We start from the raw sequence: 15,380 nt of genomic DNA, 5'->3' as shown, positions 1-15,380 counted from the left end.
CATGGGCCATGCAGGAATTATGTCGGAAAATGTGCTTGCTAATGACTGACTGGCTGGTCAGTTAACAAATTCCAATAATAGTCTTAGGCTTTATTTTCCCATTGCATTTTTATTGTTGTGAGACAACTGTTTCTTCAATATGGGAAATGTATGAGGACAGCAAAGAAATAACATTAATATTGCATGCCCAGGAAGTAAATCCTAACACACGATTTGTTCTTTGTAATCATTAATAAATTGCACTGATTATATCTCACTCTATAAGGCATGCTCATGAATTATTTTATGTGTGCCTCATGACAATATCATGGAAGGTGTCATAGCCTATGGATTGGCTCACATATCCTCTGTCACTGGAAGCTTACAACCATGTATGCCCAATGCCCATGAAGCTCAGATTTTGCAGGCAAACTGGGCTTCACCCACAGAAAGCACTTTATAAGTAGAAAAGATAGAGGCCACTTCTTCTCTCTTTGGAGGTTTCACTCTGGGAAGCATGAAAAAGTAGGGTTCTCTGCAATGAGACAGCAACCTTTCTCCAGCTACCGGGATACTTGAGGATTTGAAAGTCATGACCACACATTTCCGTTGCGTGTTCTTGACCCACACCGTTCCCCTTATGGTGGCTTCAGAGGCAATAGTTGTTCTGGTGAGTCAGTTCTGTGAAAGGAAGTAGCTCTGAGAGGTCTGCTCTGGGATTGTACCTGGAGCTGTTTCAGTCCCTGTACCATTAATTTCTACATTAGACCCCTTCTGCTAACACACCTTGAGGGGGTTCCTTTCTCATACTGGAGAGAGAAATGACTATGTACCCCCTCTCCAGAAGAGAAAAGTGCAGTGCAAAGGGATTAACTTAACTCCCCTAAAGTTTCAGTGTATAAAGTGACAGAGCCAAAATCTCACTCCAAAGGTTAGACACTTCTCAACAAGATCACCAGGGCAGAGCTGGTAATAGAACTCAAGAAGGAAAGCCTGGCTTTATTTATTAGTCAACTGCTACCAAAAGCTTTTAGTAAAATATAAAACTGGCCACAAGACACATAACACAATCACAGGATGGAATATTACACAGTATTAAAAATCATACCATACAAAACAATAACAGCCAAAGAGTATGATATAGAGCTCTATGTACATTCAAGCAAATTAAGTGAAACAAGCCACTCACCAGTCACCTTCCCTTTCCCACTTCAGGTGCTTAGAGGCTCTTTCTGCATCTGTCTAGGGTTGGGTTGTTGCTGTTGGCTTATTAATTCTACATCTTGTATTTGCATCAAAAATATAAGTAATTTGTAATAAGCAAGAAAAAAAATCACCAAAATCAAATTGCACAGAACATTGTTGGGTTTCCTGAAAGCAAAGGCAGGAAACAAATGTGTATTTCCTAGCATTAATGTGCATCTCCCAAGCATGCCTAGCATTAAATGCCTGCTGGGGTACATACATGTGCACACATACCTCACACGTATGCATCAACTGTTCCGTTTAAACCATCCCATGCTAAATTACTTGGATAAGAAATCTACAACAGAGATAAAGAATTTACTCATGCATTCAAGTCCTTTTGTTGAGGTTAGGAGGTAGATACCTCCTCAGAGATGCAAGGACTTATATAATACAACGACAGAGACACAAGGGAGCTGAGCTTGGTCACTTCACAAAAGGAGGCTTAATCAGTTCATAGGCCCAAAGCATTGCAGAGCCCATACAGGGCTCTCCATAACATGCTCATCATTAGTACTACTCATAGACCAAACACATGCTTTTTATTGTTCTGTGCTGAGGCCAATGAGACATGATTATGAAGTTCCCAGACAAAGCCGAATTCTAGTGCCTCTTATTAGAAAGCAGCCTTTTTCCTTTCAGGGTCACTATTTTCTTATCCATTACTAATACAACATCAAACTATGAAATTCTGCAAGGCTGGAAATCATTCATGCGATGAATCTTTAACAAATCACCTCCCTCCCTTAGGTAGTTCAAGACAGGGAACATTGGTGAGATATATATGAATTACAGTGTTTGTAAGAACATAGAGAAACAATAACTATACATATATATATATGATTGTAAGAGCATATATATATATATACATGCACAGAGAATAACTATATGAATGAAATAGACATACATATATAAATGACAGTATTGGTAAGAGAATATATAGAGAGAATAACTATGTATGTGTATATATATATGATTGACAGTATAAGTGCATATGTATGTATAGAGACAGAGAATAGCTATATATGTACTTATATATGAATGACATATATATACATATATATGTGTGTGTGTGTGTATATATATATAACAGTGTTTGTAAGAGCCCATCACACTTCATGTTAGCTTCAGCATAGCTAAGGAAACCTTAGTTCTTTTGAATAAGCTTCCCAACCCACATTCTCCCTGAGAGGCAGGGCCCATCACAGTAACCAGAAGGGATGGGTGCTCAAATACCAGGTTTTCAAAAAATTTATACTTTCAAATGATTGTGAAGCATCAGACAGAGCCTCTGTGTGAATTTACTGTAAGTATTGGTATTTGTCATGTTAGAAATGAAATTGGGTATATTTGTTGATTTTTTTTTTAAGGATAGGAATATAGTTTAGTGATAGAGTGCTTTCTGGTATGTGCAAAGCCTTGGGTCTCAGTGTAAGCATCATAAAATATCAAATCAATTTTAAAATTTATTACGTTTACATTTTAGCTCTTTGGTTTCACAAAATTGCTAGGCTTTCAGATTAGCATTTGTAGCTAGTCTGTATTGGTATTTCTTTAAGTGTCTTTAAAAAAAAAACCCTAGATTTAGGATAGAATGGGAGTGAAAAGACAAAACCCACTGTGGTGGTTTGAATGAAAATGGCCCCCCATAGGCCTATAGGAAGTAGGAGTATTAGGAGATGTGGCCTTGTTAGAGCAGGTGTGGCCTTGTTAGAGCAGGTGTGGCCTTGTTGGGGTGGGTGTGGCCTTGTTGGGGTGGGTGTGGCCTTGTTGGGGTGGGTCTGGCCTTGTTGGAGGGGGTGTGGCCTTGTTGGAGGAAGGATGTCACTGCCTTTAAGGTTTTAGATGCTCAAGCCAGTGTCTTTCCCTTCTTGATGCCTACCAATCCATTTATAGACCTCAGAGCTATCTGTCCAGCACCATACCATGTCTGCCTGCATGCTTCCCACCATGATAGTCGACTAAACCTCTGAACTGCTCAATTAAATGTTTTCCTTTATAAGATCTGCCATGGTCATTGTGTCTTCCTCCATTGCAATAGAACCCTAACTAACCCATCTGCACATTCTAATTGGTAGGACTGAACCCACAGTCCCACTAGGAATGCTTCAAGGACTACTTAACACACTTTGAAAACTGAAAGCAACTAGAAAAGGAAAAGTAACTTTAAAGAAGATGCTGGAATTACAGAAAGCTGTGTTCTAAATAGTGAGCTAAATGGCAGTGGGAAACCCAGTTTCCACTTCAAAGGACTTACAATTGATTCTGTGTGTGGTGGTGAGTTAAACCACACCACTGTTCAAAGCACACACTGCTGCCTTCCGGCACTTCCTGCTGGGCTCTTGTGGACACACTCCCAATGGAAGATAAAATTCATCCCAGATCACTGTTTGGTCATCTGACTCACTGGCTGGTGGAACTGGAAAGGGGGTGACAAGGGCCACTTCAGGGCAGAAGGTTGTTGGATAAGAGTTTCCTCCAAGTTTGAAGTCTTCCATCTGGCAGGGAAGCTCCTTAAGCAGGAAAGTAAACAACTCAATTTGGCTTCAGGAAGTCCCTGAAACTGACCAGATTCTCTAGCCCCTCCCTACCAGAATAAGTAATAAAGCTGTGGAGAGTCCCTCTGTGGGACAAAAATGGGGTCCTGTGTCCGCTCTGTGCTAGGGCTGCTGGGCGAGGCAGATACGGGGAGTTTGATTGTATGGACCCCAAGCCACCAGGCAGGCGTTGGACTGTGAGAAGCTGTAGGATCCCACTCCCGGGAGTGGGAAAAGGCACAGTCTGGACTCCGACAGTCACTGGGCCGCACAAAGGCCAGGGGCGTCAGGTTCTCACTCTCAGACATCCCAAAGCCTCTGTAGAGAAGAAATGAGAACAGGTGGGGACCTTCGGGCGGACTCTGGCCTCCTGGCAGGAGTTTAGATGCCAGTGGCTCATTAGGGGAAGACCTGCCCCTTTGCTCCAGCACAGCAGTCCGATGAGCTGAGATAGTCCGTGGTTTTAAGGCGTTTATTGTAGAAAGATAGAGAAAGAGAGAAGTGTAGGGAAGTAGAGGCCGACCATGGTCATGTGAAAAGGGGGGAAAGGGAAGGCAGAGAGGGGGCAAGCAGGGAAGTGAGTAAGAACAATAGGATAAAAGGTTAAGAAAGCAAGAGAGCAAGCAGTGGGCAAGCCGCTCCTTTTATAGCGGGCTGGGCTATCCAGGCTGTTGCCAGGTAACTGTAGGGAGGAGCATACCTGGCTGTTGCCAGGTAACTGGGGTTGGGGGGGGGTGGAATCCAGACAGAATACCAGGAGCTTGGGCATTGCCTTCATGCCACACACCTCTCCTAGGCAAGGGTCTGTGGGAGGCTGTAGCTGTGACAGAAGCCAAGAGCCCAGGAGGCGTGGCCAAACACCTACCATTCCTTAGGGTTACTGGAGTTCCGTGCCTTTGTTCTACCGGGAACCAGGCTGTCTGTGCACAGCTCACCGTCCCACATCCCTCTGAGACAAGACAAGCTGTAAAGAAAACTCTGAGACCAGTCCAGCTGCTTGAAGGAAGCAGAAACCAGCAGAGCTTCCTGGAAGAAGTTTAAACCAGAGTCACTTAGAAAGGATACTCTCACCGGTGTGCTCCAGCTTCCCAGCTCTTGTGAGCTGTCACCCATGCTGTAGTGCGCCATGGTAATGCAGCTGTCTTTGGTTCATTTCTGCTCCTGTAAGTAACCCCGTATCCATACTCCTGAAACAACCCTGTTGAATATATATTGGTCCTCCAAGTTGACTTTGGTGGTGTCCATACTTCAGTCTGTTGTGGGATCCACATCTGGGGTGAGTGGAAGTGTGTGTTTTGCCATTTGCTTGAAGACCCATTGTGTAATCCCTGCCTCCTTCTCCCGTGTGATCACTATGTCCTAAGAAGGAGTTGCTTGGGCCCTGGAATGATGGAATCGTGGCATAGAGCACCACTCATTCTGTGAGGTATACACAACAAAAGTAGTGATTCACTGAGACTTTGGGGTTGCTTGTCTCTGCAGCATAGCTTAGCCTATACTGATGGATAGAGGTGGGTTAAGATAAATGCCAAACACTAAAACTAGGGGGCTAGAAAGATGGCTCAGTGGCTAAGAGAGCACTGGCTGTTCTTCCAGAGGACCTGAGTTCAATTCCCAGCATCCACGAGGAAGTTCATACTTGTCTGTAACTCCAGTTCTAGGATCTGGTACCCTCACACAGACAAACACACAAGCAAAACACCAATGCACATTTTTAAAATTAATTAATTTTTAAAAAGCTAAACTAAAACCTTAAACAGTATTAAACATTACTAAACAATTATTCTCATGTGTTAAAACATAAAGCAAGGAGTAATGTCACAGTCCTAACTGTTTTCAATAAATATTTACTCAACTGTAACAAGTCCCGTGAGTCAGGCCCTGCATGTACAATGCATTGAACCTTTGAGGGAGAAGAAAGTGGTGCCATAGAAAGAGGGAGCAAGAAGCCTGTGCTCGAGTTCGAGGCCAGCCTGGTCTACAGAGTGAGTTCCAGGACAGCCAGGGCTACACAGAGAAACTCTGTCTCGAAAAACCAAAAAAAAAAAAAAAAAAAAAAAAAAGAAGCCTGTGCTCAGGCCAGTGAGATATGATGATAAAGTTCCTAGACAAAATTTGGTAGGTCTGTCTACCCCTGTGTGAGCTTGAATATGCTTCTCTGAACTTTATAGATGATTCTCATCTATAAAACAGGTTGTAATCCCGCTTCTGATGACTATGGGAGCCAAACATGACTGTATAGAGTCGATAGGGTATTTTACAAATTTACATATTTTACAAATAGGACAAGCAATGAAGGAGTGAATAATATTGGCATACACACATGTAACTCATTTTTGGTGTTTGACAATATTTAACAGAATACCTCAGCATTCCTGTTTTGATGGATATTTTCAAGTTATGTTTATGTCTACCACAAACAAGAAACACCCTCACAACCATCTTTATACACAACAAAGGCTAATTATTACATCTGTAGGAGAAATTCTTGGCATTGGACGACTAGGTCATAGAGCACAGCAATTCAAACACTGGCAAGTACTAGCAAAGCTGCCTTTTGGAAAGTCTTCCTTGAAGCATGAGGCTACCCTTTCCTCAGGGCTTCATACACACACACACACACACACACACACACACACACACACACACACAGACACCTGAACCTTCCCTAGCTTGTGGCTTCAGGTCCGTGTTCATGAAACCAAGTTCCCTGGCACAGTCCCGTGGGGCACTGCTTTGGCCAGGCTGTTAGGCAGAGAATTGTTTGGTTTTGTCCCCGCTGAGTGTCTGCTGTTACACACAGTGCTTTGGAAGAGTCGGTTAGAAGTGGGCTTTGTTCTGCTCTAAACTATCCAGAAATAATTCATCTGTATCAAAGATAACTTGTATATTGATCCAGAAGCATTGAGGGAAGGTAGCTTTTTCATTGATTATTTGATAATGGGTTATTTCATTTTTATCTACTGTGATTTCTCTAACGCAGACTTAAAAGTGGGGTGGGGGAGGGAGAAGATAACTCTGAGCATATAATTCATCTCACTGGAAAGCATTTTGCTTGCCAATTCACATTAGCTAACAGAGTGACCCCAAGGACCTCCAGCTCATTCAGAAGAACACACTGTCAGAATGGTCCTCTCACCTGCCCTTATTTTTGTTTACTATTTGGGCTAGCGACTAAAGGAATGATTGGCCTGAAGCAGACTGGCTCTCATATCTTGGAGTAAAGGAAAAATCAAGCCTTCGGGATCTTCCAGTGGAGGGACTGCACACTGCCAGCAACACGTGGAATTGCAGCCTGTGTCTCTTCGCCAGCTTACAAATGCAGCCATTGAACTAATAACCATCAACTGGGACTCGGAGCGCCCTAACAGCCAGGGCACTATTCCGGAGCTGCTGGCCTGACGTTTAAATATTTATTGATGATAATCGGGTGACAGATCGGCATGAGCTGAGCCAGAAAGAAATTCAACCTGCCCGCTCAAGCAAAGCCTTGGCAGGATCCTCCCCTCACGCCATAGGGAAAAGCCCTCTCAGAATATGATGGTGAAGAAGTTAAGTCATAATTATTTTTCCTGTTAGTTAGAAGTATAAATCCTTCCACATCGTGTTTTATCAGATTATCAAGGAAGAGAATTTGGAATTCCGTCTTCTGCTCCCTCATATTCTGCATTGTCCTCTGAGTTCCAAATAGCCAAACACTACCGTGCTCCAGGTGTTTGATCAGTCTATAAATCACTAAGATTTAGAATCTAAGATCTGCCACATGCACAAGAGACATATAGATCAGTGGAATAAAATAAAGGATTCAAAAATAAGCCTGCACAGCTATGACCAGTTAGTTTTTGGGATCAGTGTCAAAAACATTACAATGAATAGAAAAGGTTCTTTGACAAATAGTGCCAGAGATCACTGGAGTCCATGTGGAGAAGAATGAAACTAGATCCACATCTCTCACCATGTGCAAACATCAGTTCAGTGGATAGAAGTCTTTAACCTAAGACTTGGAACGCTGAAACTGTTCTAGGAAAATATAGGCAGCACACGTCAGCATACAGGCACAGGCTAGGTGTATCCGACCCGTAATCTAGTAGCATTGAAAATAGTCCCATGGCTACTAGGATTATATGGAATTAAAAAGCTTCAACACAGCAAAGGAAGTAATCGAGTGAAGAGGTAGCCTACAGAATGGGGGGAAATCATTGTTAACTCTACAGCAGATAGAGGGTTAATATCTAGGATATATAAGAATTACAAAATGAGTCGGGCTTGGTTAGTACTTGGGAGACTGTCTTAGTCAGGGTTTCTATTCCTGCACAAACATCATGACCAAGAAGCAAGTTGGGGAGGAAAGGGTTTATTTAGCTTACTTCCACATTGTTGTTGATCACCAGAGGAAGTCAGGACTGGAACTCAAGCAGGTCAGGAAGCAGGAACTGACACAGAGGCCATGGAGAGATGTTTCTTACTGGCTTGATTCCCCTAGCTTGCTCAGCCTGCTCTCTTATAGAACCCAAGACTTCCAGCCCAGGGATGGCACCACCCACAAGGGGCCCTACCCCCTTGATCACTAATTGAGAAAATGCCCCACAGCTGGATCTCATGGAGACATTTCTCCAATTGAAGCTCCCTTCTCTGTGATAACTCCAGCCTGGGTCAAGTTGGCACACAAAACCAGCCAGTACAGAGACCACCTGGGAATACTGGGTGTTGTAGGCAAAAAAAAAAAAAAAAAAAAAAAAAAAAAAAAAGAACACCAAAATCCAAAGCTGCTCATCTCCAAATAAGATAATGAAACGAGGAGATAGGTCCCAAGAGAAGAAATACAGAGGGCCCACCAGTATTTTTTAAGGCGATCACTGAGGAAATGCAAATTAAAAGTACCTTGAGATTCCATCTCATTCTTGTCAAAATGGCCACCAAGAAAACAAATGTCAACAAATATGGCAAGAATGTTGGAAAAGAGTGACCCTCATAAGCTCCTCCCATGGCAGGGGTATAAACTGGTACAGTCGCTATGGGAACCAATATGGAGGTTTCTTGGAAACTAGAACTAAATTAGAACAAAGTATATATGGAGATGCCACAGTGAAACCCATTACTTTGTATGCTAACTTAAAAGTAATCAAAAAATAAAATACTTAAAAACTAACAGAAAATATTCTTTCAGGTTATGCTGCAGTAACAACTCCAGAATCTTAATGAGTGAAATATACAAAGGTTGTGTCATGTTCTGCAAGCCCATCTTAGGCATGGTTATCAGTCAAAGATTCAGTCTGAGGCCAAAGCCAGTCAGCCCTGTGGGGGGTGGGGGCAGAGGGGTGTTCTGCAGTCTGTCGGGGGAATAGGGGGGACAAAGGGGGTGTTCCGAAGTCTGTCGCATCAACAACAAAGAGTTCAGGAGTGAAAGCCTACAGTGCTGGTGACGGTGACTGTCGCTGAGCCAGGCTGAAGTAGGTCTGGCTAACAACTCTCCTCACCAATCTCGTGAACTTGAACTGGCCACTTAAATTCTTGGAGTCTGAGTCTTATCTTTAAAAAAAAAAATGGGAATAATACCATTCATTATTCCCATTACATATATTACATATATTATTGCCATTAGATATGCCAAGTTGTCCTGAAGAATGATATGATAAATATGTAGATCCAAGTACGTAGTAGGAGCTCAGTAAGTAATAGGACTTGGCCTTGTGCTGGCCTACAAACAAGCCAGGAAGCAGTACCCCTCCAATGGCCTCTGCTTCTTCAGCTCTTGCTCCTGGATTCCTGCCCTGCTTGAGTTCTTGTTCTGACTTCCTTTGGTGATGAACTGTGATGTAGAAGCTTAAGTCATGGTGTTTCAACCCAGCAATAGCAACTGTAGCTAAGGCAGCTGGCTAACATTATTCTTTGCGCTTCTGAAAGATCATCTCATCTCAGCTGAGTCTTATATTGTAGGAGAGAGAACCAAGGCACCATTAGCTCAAGATCCTCCTCCAGATCCCCCATGCATTCAGTGACACTGTGACCAGACAAGGCAGTGCAGAGGGTCCTCCATTTTACATTCCTGCTGAGGCCAACTGAACTAGAATCTTATCTCCCTAATGGAGAATCCCATGAAAAATTACCCAGCTCTATTCTAGGAATCAAAGGTCAGGATGTCCTACCTAACTCAGCTTCTGTTGAACCTGTCTTGTGGAAAGCCCCCCCACCCTCCCACCCCCCCCACTAATTACGACCTTAGTCTGTTAAAACTGTTCGTTTCAATGTGCTTACTTCTGTGAAACCCACATGCAACTGCTGAGCAAGAAGCCAGGATGCTGTTTCTGTCTTTTAAACCCCTAAGTTCTGGACACTAGAGGCAACATCTGGGTCCCTGAGCACTTGGGTGTGGCCACACCTGACTGGAATAAAGACTTTTAGTTGGCTGTATAACTGCATCTGAGTGGTCATTGAGAGGCCAAACCTATTCCATCTTGGAACCAGCCCTCATCTTTAAAACAAAAAACAAAACCAAAAAAAAAAAAGCCTGAGAACTTGGCCCACGGCTGAACCCAAGCTGCACCCACATACCAGGAAGGACCCCATAGCTTGTCCTTGGCCAGACTTACTCCCTAGCTACTTCCAGGCAAGAGTTAAACAAAGATTAGTCTGATTGTTTCAGATGTACTTTGAGACCCTTCCTGATTGTATATGGTCTTGCTTCAGAGCACCCACCTGTTGGCTTACAATAGACATTCAGTTAGATGCTTGCCAGGCTGACTCCCCCCCCCACACACACACACACTTGCTTCCATACTTCCATTTCCTATAAAATCTTGTCCCAGCGAGAGTTCAGGGCTGCCTCACCAAACCATCCTGTGGGCTGGTGTTGAGTAAGCCCAAACTTAAGTTTATAATAAAGAGACCCTAATGTGATTACATTGGAAATGCCTCCTTGGTGGTCTTTTGAGGTTCATGAATGCTTCCTGGCACAACAGCCATCTCTGGAGCTCTCCCTGTGTCAGCAGAATCAAAATTAAAGCCAGACTGTTTTATACTGATGCTCACGTTCTCAGCCTCCTCGTTACAATTTTCACATACAGTGAGTATTTTTTAATAAATCTTAATGAATGGAAAAAGGCACATGGGTAAGCACAATTGGTCCATAGTTTAAAGACTGTATTGGGAAGTGTATGTTCATTCAGACGATCCTGGCTTGTTCCTACTGGTTTATTTGATGGTGGGCATAAATGCATACCACCGGGTTTATTGGGGTTAAGTGGGGATTAAATACATTCTGTAGGAAGGAGCAAAGCTCATTGGCTGAAGGCTCAAGGCATCTAGATACCTCATTAGCATGGAGAAGAACTCAAGGTGTTACTTTATATGACTGACTGCCATGGTCCTCTCAGTGGGGTGACATGGTTACTTGTTCCAGATCAGGTACAGTGGCAGGTAGGGAGTGGCTCTACTACCCATCACAGATTTCTGAGATTCCTGGGGTCTGAGCTCATTCACCCTTGCTAGTTCTTATGACTGTCTGCTAACACGGTCCCACATGCCTTACACACTCCCACATGCCCTACACACTCCCATCCATGATCATACTTAGAATCTCTCTAGCAATAAACAACTAACCCAAGGATATACACTTGAGAAAGTAATGATAGACCAGAAAAATGGGGCAGATTCTAAGCCATAGGATGTGACCTGATGTTTCCTGAATGGGTGAGTGGCAAACCATGACTTGCTGAAAGTGGCAGTTAGCTTCATCCCGGGCTTCCTTATTTCAACCATGTCAGCCCTTTAGCACAAGATACACTCAACACATTCCACGTCTGGAAACTCACTGCAGTGGTGTCTGCTTCTGGATCAAGGAATGGTTTGGATTAGAATGCTAGGGAAATGTCCAGGTAGAAGCAAAAGGCAGGGAAGGGAGACACCACAGATGGAGCAGTGAACTGTCAGTGTTAGAGGGCCAAAGAACTGAAGACACACTTAGTACCTCTTATTTTACTAGAGACCTAAAGCTTTAATTCTATATTTATGTACTCATAGGTAGGACCCAGTAGCTTACACAAACCCCAAGATGTCATAACTATATTATATCAAACAAATCTCTTTACAGAAAAAAAAAAAAACATGTTTAATGTATTTCTCGGTGTACTTTATTTGCATGACCATTGACAGTCACTCAAGAAGGAACCAATAGAAGCTGGGTCCCCCTTCCTGGATTCTCAGAAATGTTTGCAGTTAAGTGGGATGGACTTTATTATTGTAAGCCCACTTCTGACTCTGTGACTTTGGTTGTTTTGTTTTGTTCTGCTTGTTTTTCTCTCATAGGACAATATGAGCTGCAACTTAGAGTTTTCGTGATCATAAAGAATGTTCATGGGAGGACTGGGAATTGAATGTGATAGGGGCATATGATGTGAAATCCCAAAATCATCAATACAAATATTATGTTGGGAAAAGAAATGATCACTTCTGCTAGGCAGAGGCTGCTGGGATAAAAATAGCCTTCTAGGGCAGGGTAATGCATTAGCCCCTTTGTTGTTGCTCTAATTAAACACTTGAAGCTGGAGAGTTTATAGAGCAAAGAGGTTTATACAGTTCCCGGTTTTAAAGATTGACAATCCATCTAGCCTCTGGATGGATTCACACAATATTGTGGCAGATGGTATCAAGGTGGGAATGGGTTTAAAATGAGAGAGACCATTATGAGAAGGGAAGCCAGAGATCCTAGAAGGCTCTGTAGATCTTATAGAGGCTCTAGAGCTTGTAGGACCGACTCAGGTGCCTGCCTGGCACCCCATCACCTATATGTCTTGGACTGAGCCCCTCCTTTTAAAGAGTCTAGCCCCTCTCACCATGACACACTAGAGTGAAGCTTCTTGTACACTAGCATCTAAGAGACAAACTGCAAGCCATGGCTGTTAGAATCCCATACGGGCCTGTCAGTCAACAACTTTATGTGACATGCCTGGCGCCTTCATCTCCTTAGCTATGCTTGTAAAGAAATCAGCACCCGGCATGAGTGAGCGATGTGTGGATGGACACCCTGGGACTGGGAATTGAAACCTCAGGGGTATGGAGAACTCCTGGGGGCATATCTAAACTCATAAGCCCTAAAACAGATAAATCATAAAAGTTACCACTTTGCTATCAACGCCCTTTAAGGCATTCCCTGTACCAGAGGAACAAGGAGACACCATGGAGGTTCTATGGTTTTTGACTGTTACAGATCTTTGGTTCGAAAGCGATGGAAGAAACATTTCTGTTTGAGCCTCAGCAGACGTGTTGCTTCCAAGAAGTCATCTTCGTGACTCTGTGGTTCACTGAGCCCTATGCAGAGGCTGTGGTGGCAGTTGGTACTCATTCTCACCTCTGTACACATTTCTACATGCCTATTATAGAACCTAACTTGTCGCTCTTCTAGGGTGCAACTAGCTCTGATCACCAAATGGTGTTGGTGACACCCCCAAGTGCTTTTGTGAAACCAGAGATCTCTAACTAGTCTTTAACAGCATCATGATCTGGACAACAACTTCCACACTGCTAGCTACTGCCAGAGCTTTTCTCTGTCCTTCAGATGGCAGGCGTTGTGGTGGGGCATTTAGAGCAATCCCAAGAGAAGAAGGGTGAGAGGAAAGGTCAAAAGGATGGAGAACAGGCATCACCCCCATCACTCTAATTTCTCTGTTGAACCTAACGCTGTGGTCTTCCACCTGAGGAGGTCAGATTCTTATTTTATTTGTTTTTGTTTGTTTGTTTGTTTGTTTTTTGAGATGGGGTCTCTATTGTAGCTCTGGCTGTCCTGGAACTCGTTCTGTAGACCAGGCTGGCCTTGAACTCATAGACCCACTTCCCCCTGCTTCTGGAGTGCTGAGATCAAAGGTGTGCACCACCACAGACCAGCCTAAGGTCAGATTCTTAACTTGTTTAACAACCACTGTTCCAGGAGGTGCCCAAGAGCTGGAGGAATCTACTTGTGTTTAGTGTGCCCTAGGACAGAAAAGCAGCTCGTAGACAGAAAGGTCTCAAAAGTCCTTTGTGAAGGAATTTCCCTTCTCAGCACTGACCCTTAGTACTCTGTCAGCATCCTCTCCTGGGCACTTTGACACCCTAACAGAGCCCTTAGTCATTAACCTACCTGAAAAAGAAGAGAAATACTGGAAAGAAGTCAGGGAGAAAAGAGAACAAACAAGCTAGAAAATCATCAAAATTGGGAGACTATAAAAAATGCACTTTTGTTCCTTGCTTTCTCTCTGGACTTTTGTTCCAAGCTCCTCTGAAGGAATGGCCTGGCCCAGCTATTAAAAGTGCATACAGAGTGGAGCAAAGCTGGAGACGGGGGCTAAGGAGATGCTGTGTCTGCATTTAGAAGGCCTGTGGGGACCATCAACCCATAGTCCTGCTGTCTACCAAGACAGAGAAAGCAGACCCAGCTGAGCAATCTGTAGTTAATTCTGGACACAGCTCCCGACAAAACAGCAGGCAGACACCCTGGCACCAAAGATATGACCAAGAAATGTTGAAGACATGTCTCTGTTTACAAGTCTGTGGTCCCCAAAGAACCCTTTAATAAAAAGTCTTCGATTCCATTGCATCAGTGTGCTGTAACCTTGGTTGTCCCTAGAAATAAAGATGTGGCTTTCTTATGTTCATCCATTATGCAAAGAAGTGGTGCTCAAGATGGAGGAAGGGGGATTCTCCTTCCAAAAGAATCTGACTCCAGAATCTAAGACCCTTTTGATTCTAGAAGCCCCTGCATGGAGACCATTCTGTCCACAAGGCTCCCAAATCTATCCTGTATCCTTAGAGACCAGACATGGGTAGGGAGCCAAACCACCCAGAGAGAGAAATTGGTGTTAGAGTTGGCTGTAGATGGAGAAGGAGACCCAGAGCTTGGGTAGTGGGCCCTCAGAACTCAGCCTGCTTCTGAGAAGCTCCTCCATGTAGAAGCTGAGGTTCAAATCTCAGACATCCTGGGACTTTATCCTGTTACCTCCTGCTGTTCTAGTAAGTTCCTCTCAGACTAGGGCTTCTTTGGAGACCCTGCAGAGGCATTTGCTTCAGGAGATGCTCCAAGTTCTGTTCAGAGAGCCTGGTTACCACAGAGCTCCTCTGATCTCCAAACTAACTGCTTGAGTTTTTTTCAGGTGAATTGTGTACTGTGGGTCACTTGCTCTGATCAAAGACCTTTTCCATCTTTCTCTGATCATTGAAGACCTGTTCCAACCAAGCCTAAGGAACTAAAGTCAGGGACTCCTTCTTCCCCAAATAAAGCCACTTCTTTCATACAATTGCAAAGACCTGGAGTGCAGAGTCCAGACCTTTGTTACAGAGGGCTCTTCTTCATGTTTTGATTGTAACATCTGTAGAAGAACTTAGGGACATTTTCTAAGCTCCAAAAGCATACACTGGGTTTTCAAGATTCATGAGCTCATAAAAATCTTAGGTTATGTCATTGTTGTTCATAAGCCATTTGAAAGGGATCCAAAATATATGCTTCTAAGTAACTCCATGGCTTTTCATTATGAGACTTCTCCATAGCCAGGGGTCAGTAGATGGCCAACTGACTAGCTAAGGAAGAGGCAGTGTCATTAGATGTCTCACTCTTTGTGGTCCCCTAACCTGGTAGGTAGGCTCAAAGTT

The 15,380-nt window shown here is 43.5% G+C and overlaps 1 long non-coding RNA gene across 1 annotated transcript; it reads left to right on the top strand.

Annotated features, from left to right (window-relative positions):
• Positions 1-14,553: 14,553 nt before the first annotated feature.
• Positions 14,554-15,025, top strand: LOC116085384. The gene is made up of 2 exons (XR_004116526.1): positions 14,554-14,744; positions 14,885-15,025. It is a non-coding gene; the product is annotated as an uncharacterized LOC116085384 (long non-coding RNA).
• Positions 15,026-15,380: the final 355 nt, after the last annotated feature.

This window comes from Mastomys coucha, unplaced genomic scaffold, assembly GCF_008632895.1.
Source record: "Mastomys coucha isolate ucsf_1 unplaced genomic scaffold, UCSF_Mcou_1 pScaffold9, whole genome shotgun sequence".
NCBI lineage: Eukaryota > Metazoa > Chordata > Mammalia > Rodentia > Muridae > Mastomys > Mastomys coucha.
Note: the sequence above shows the minus strand (reverse complement) of the source record. Positions and strands in the feature narration are given on the sequence as shown.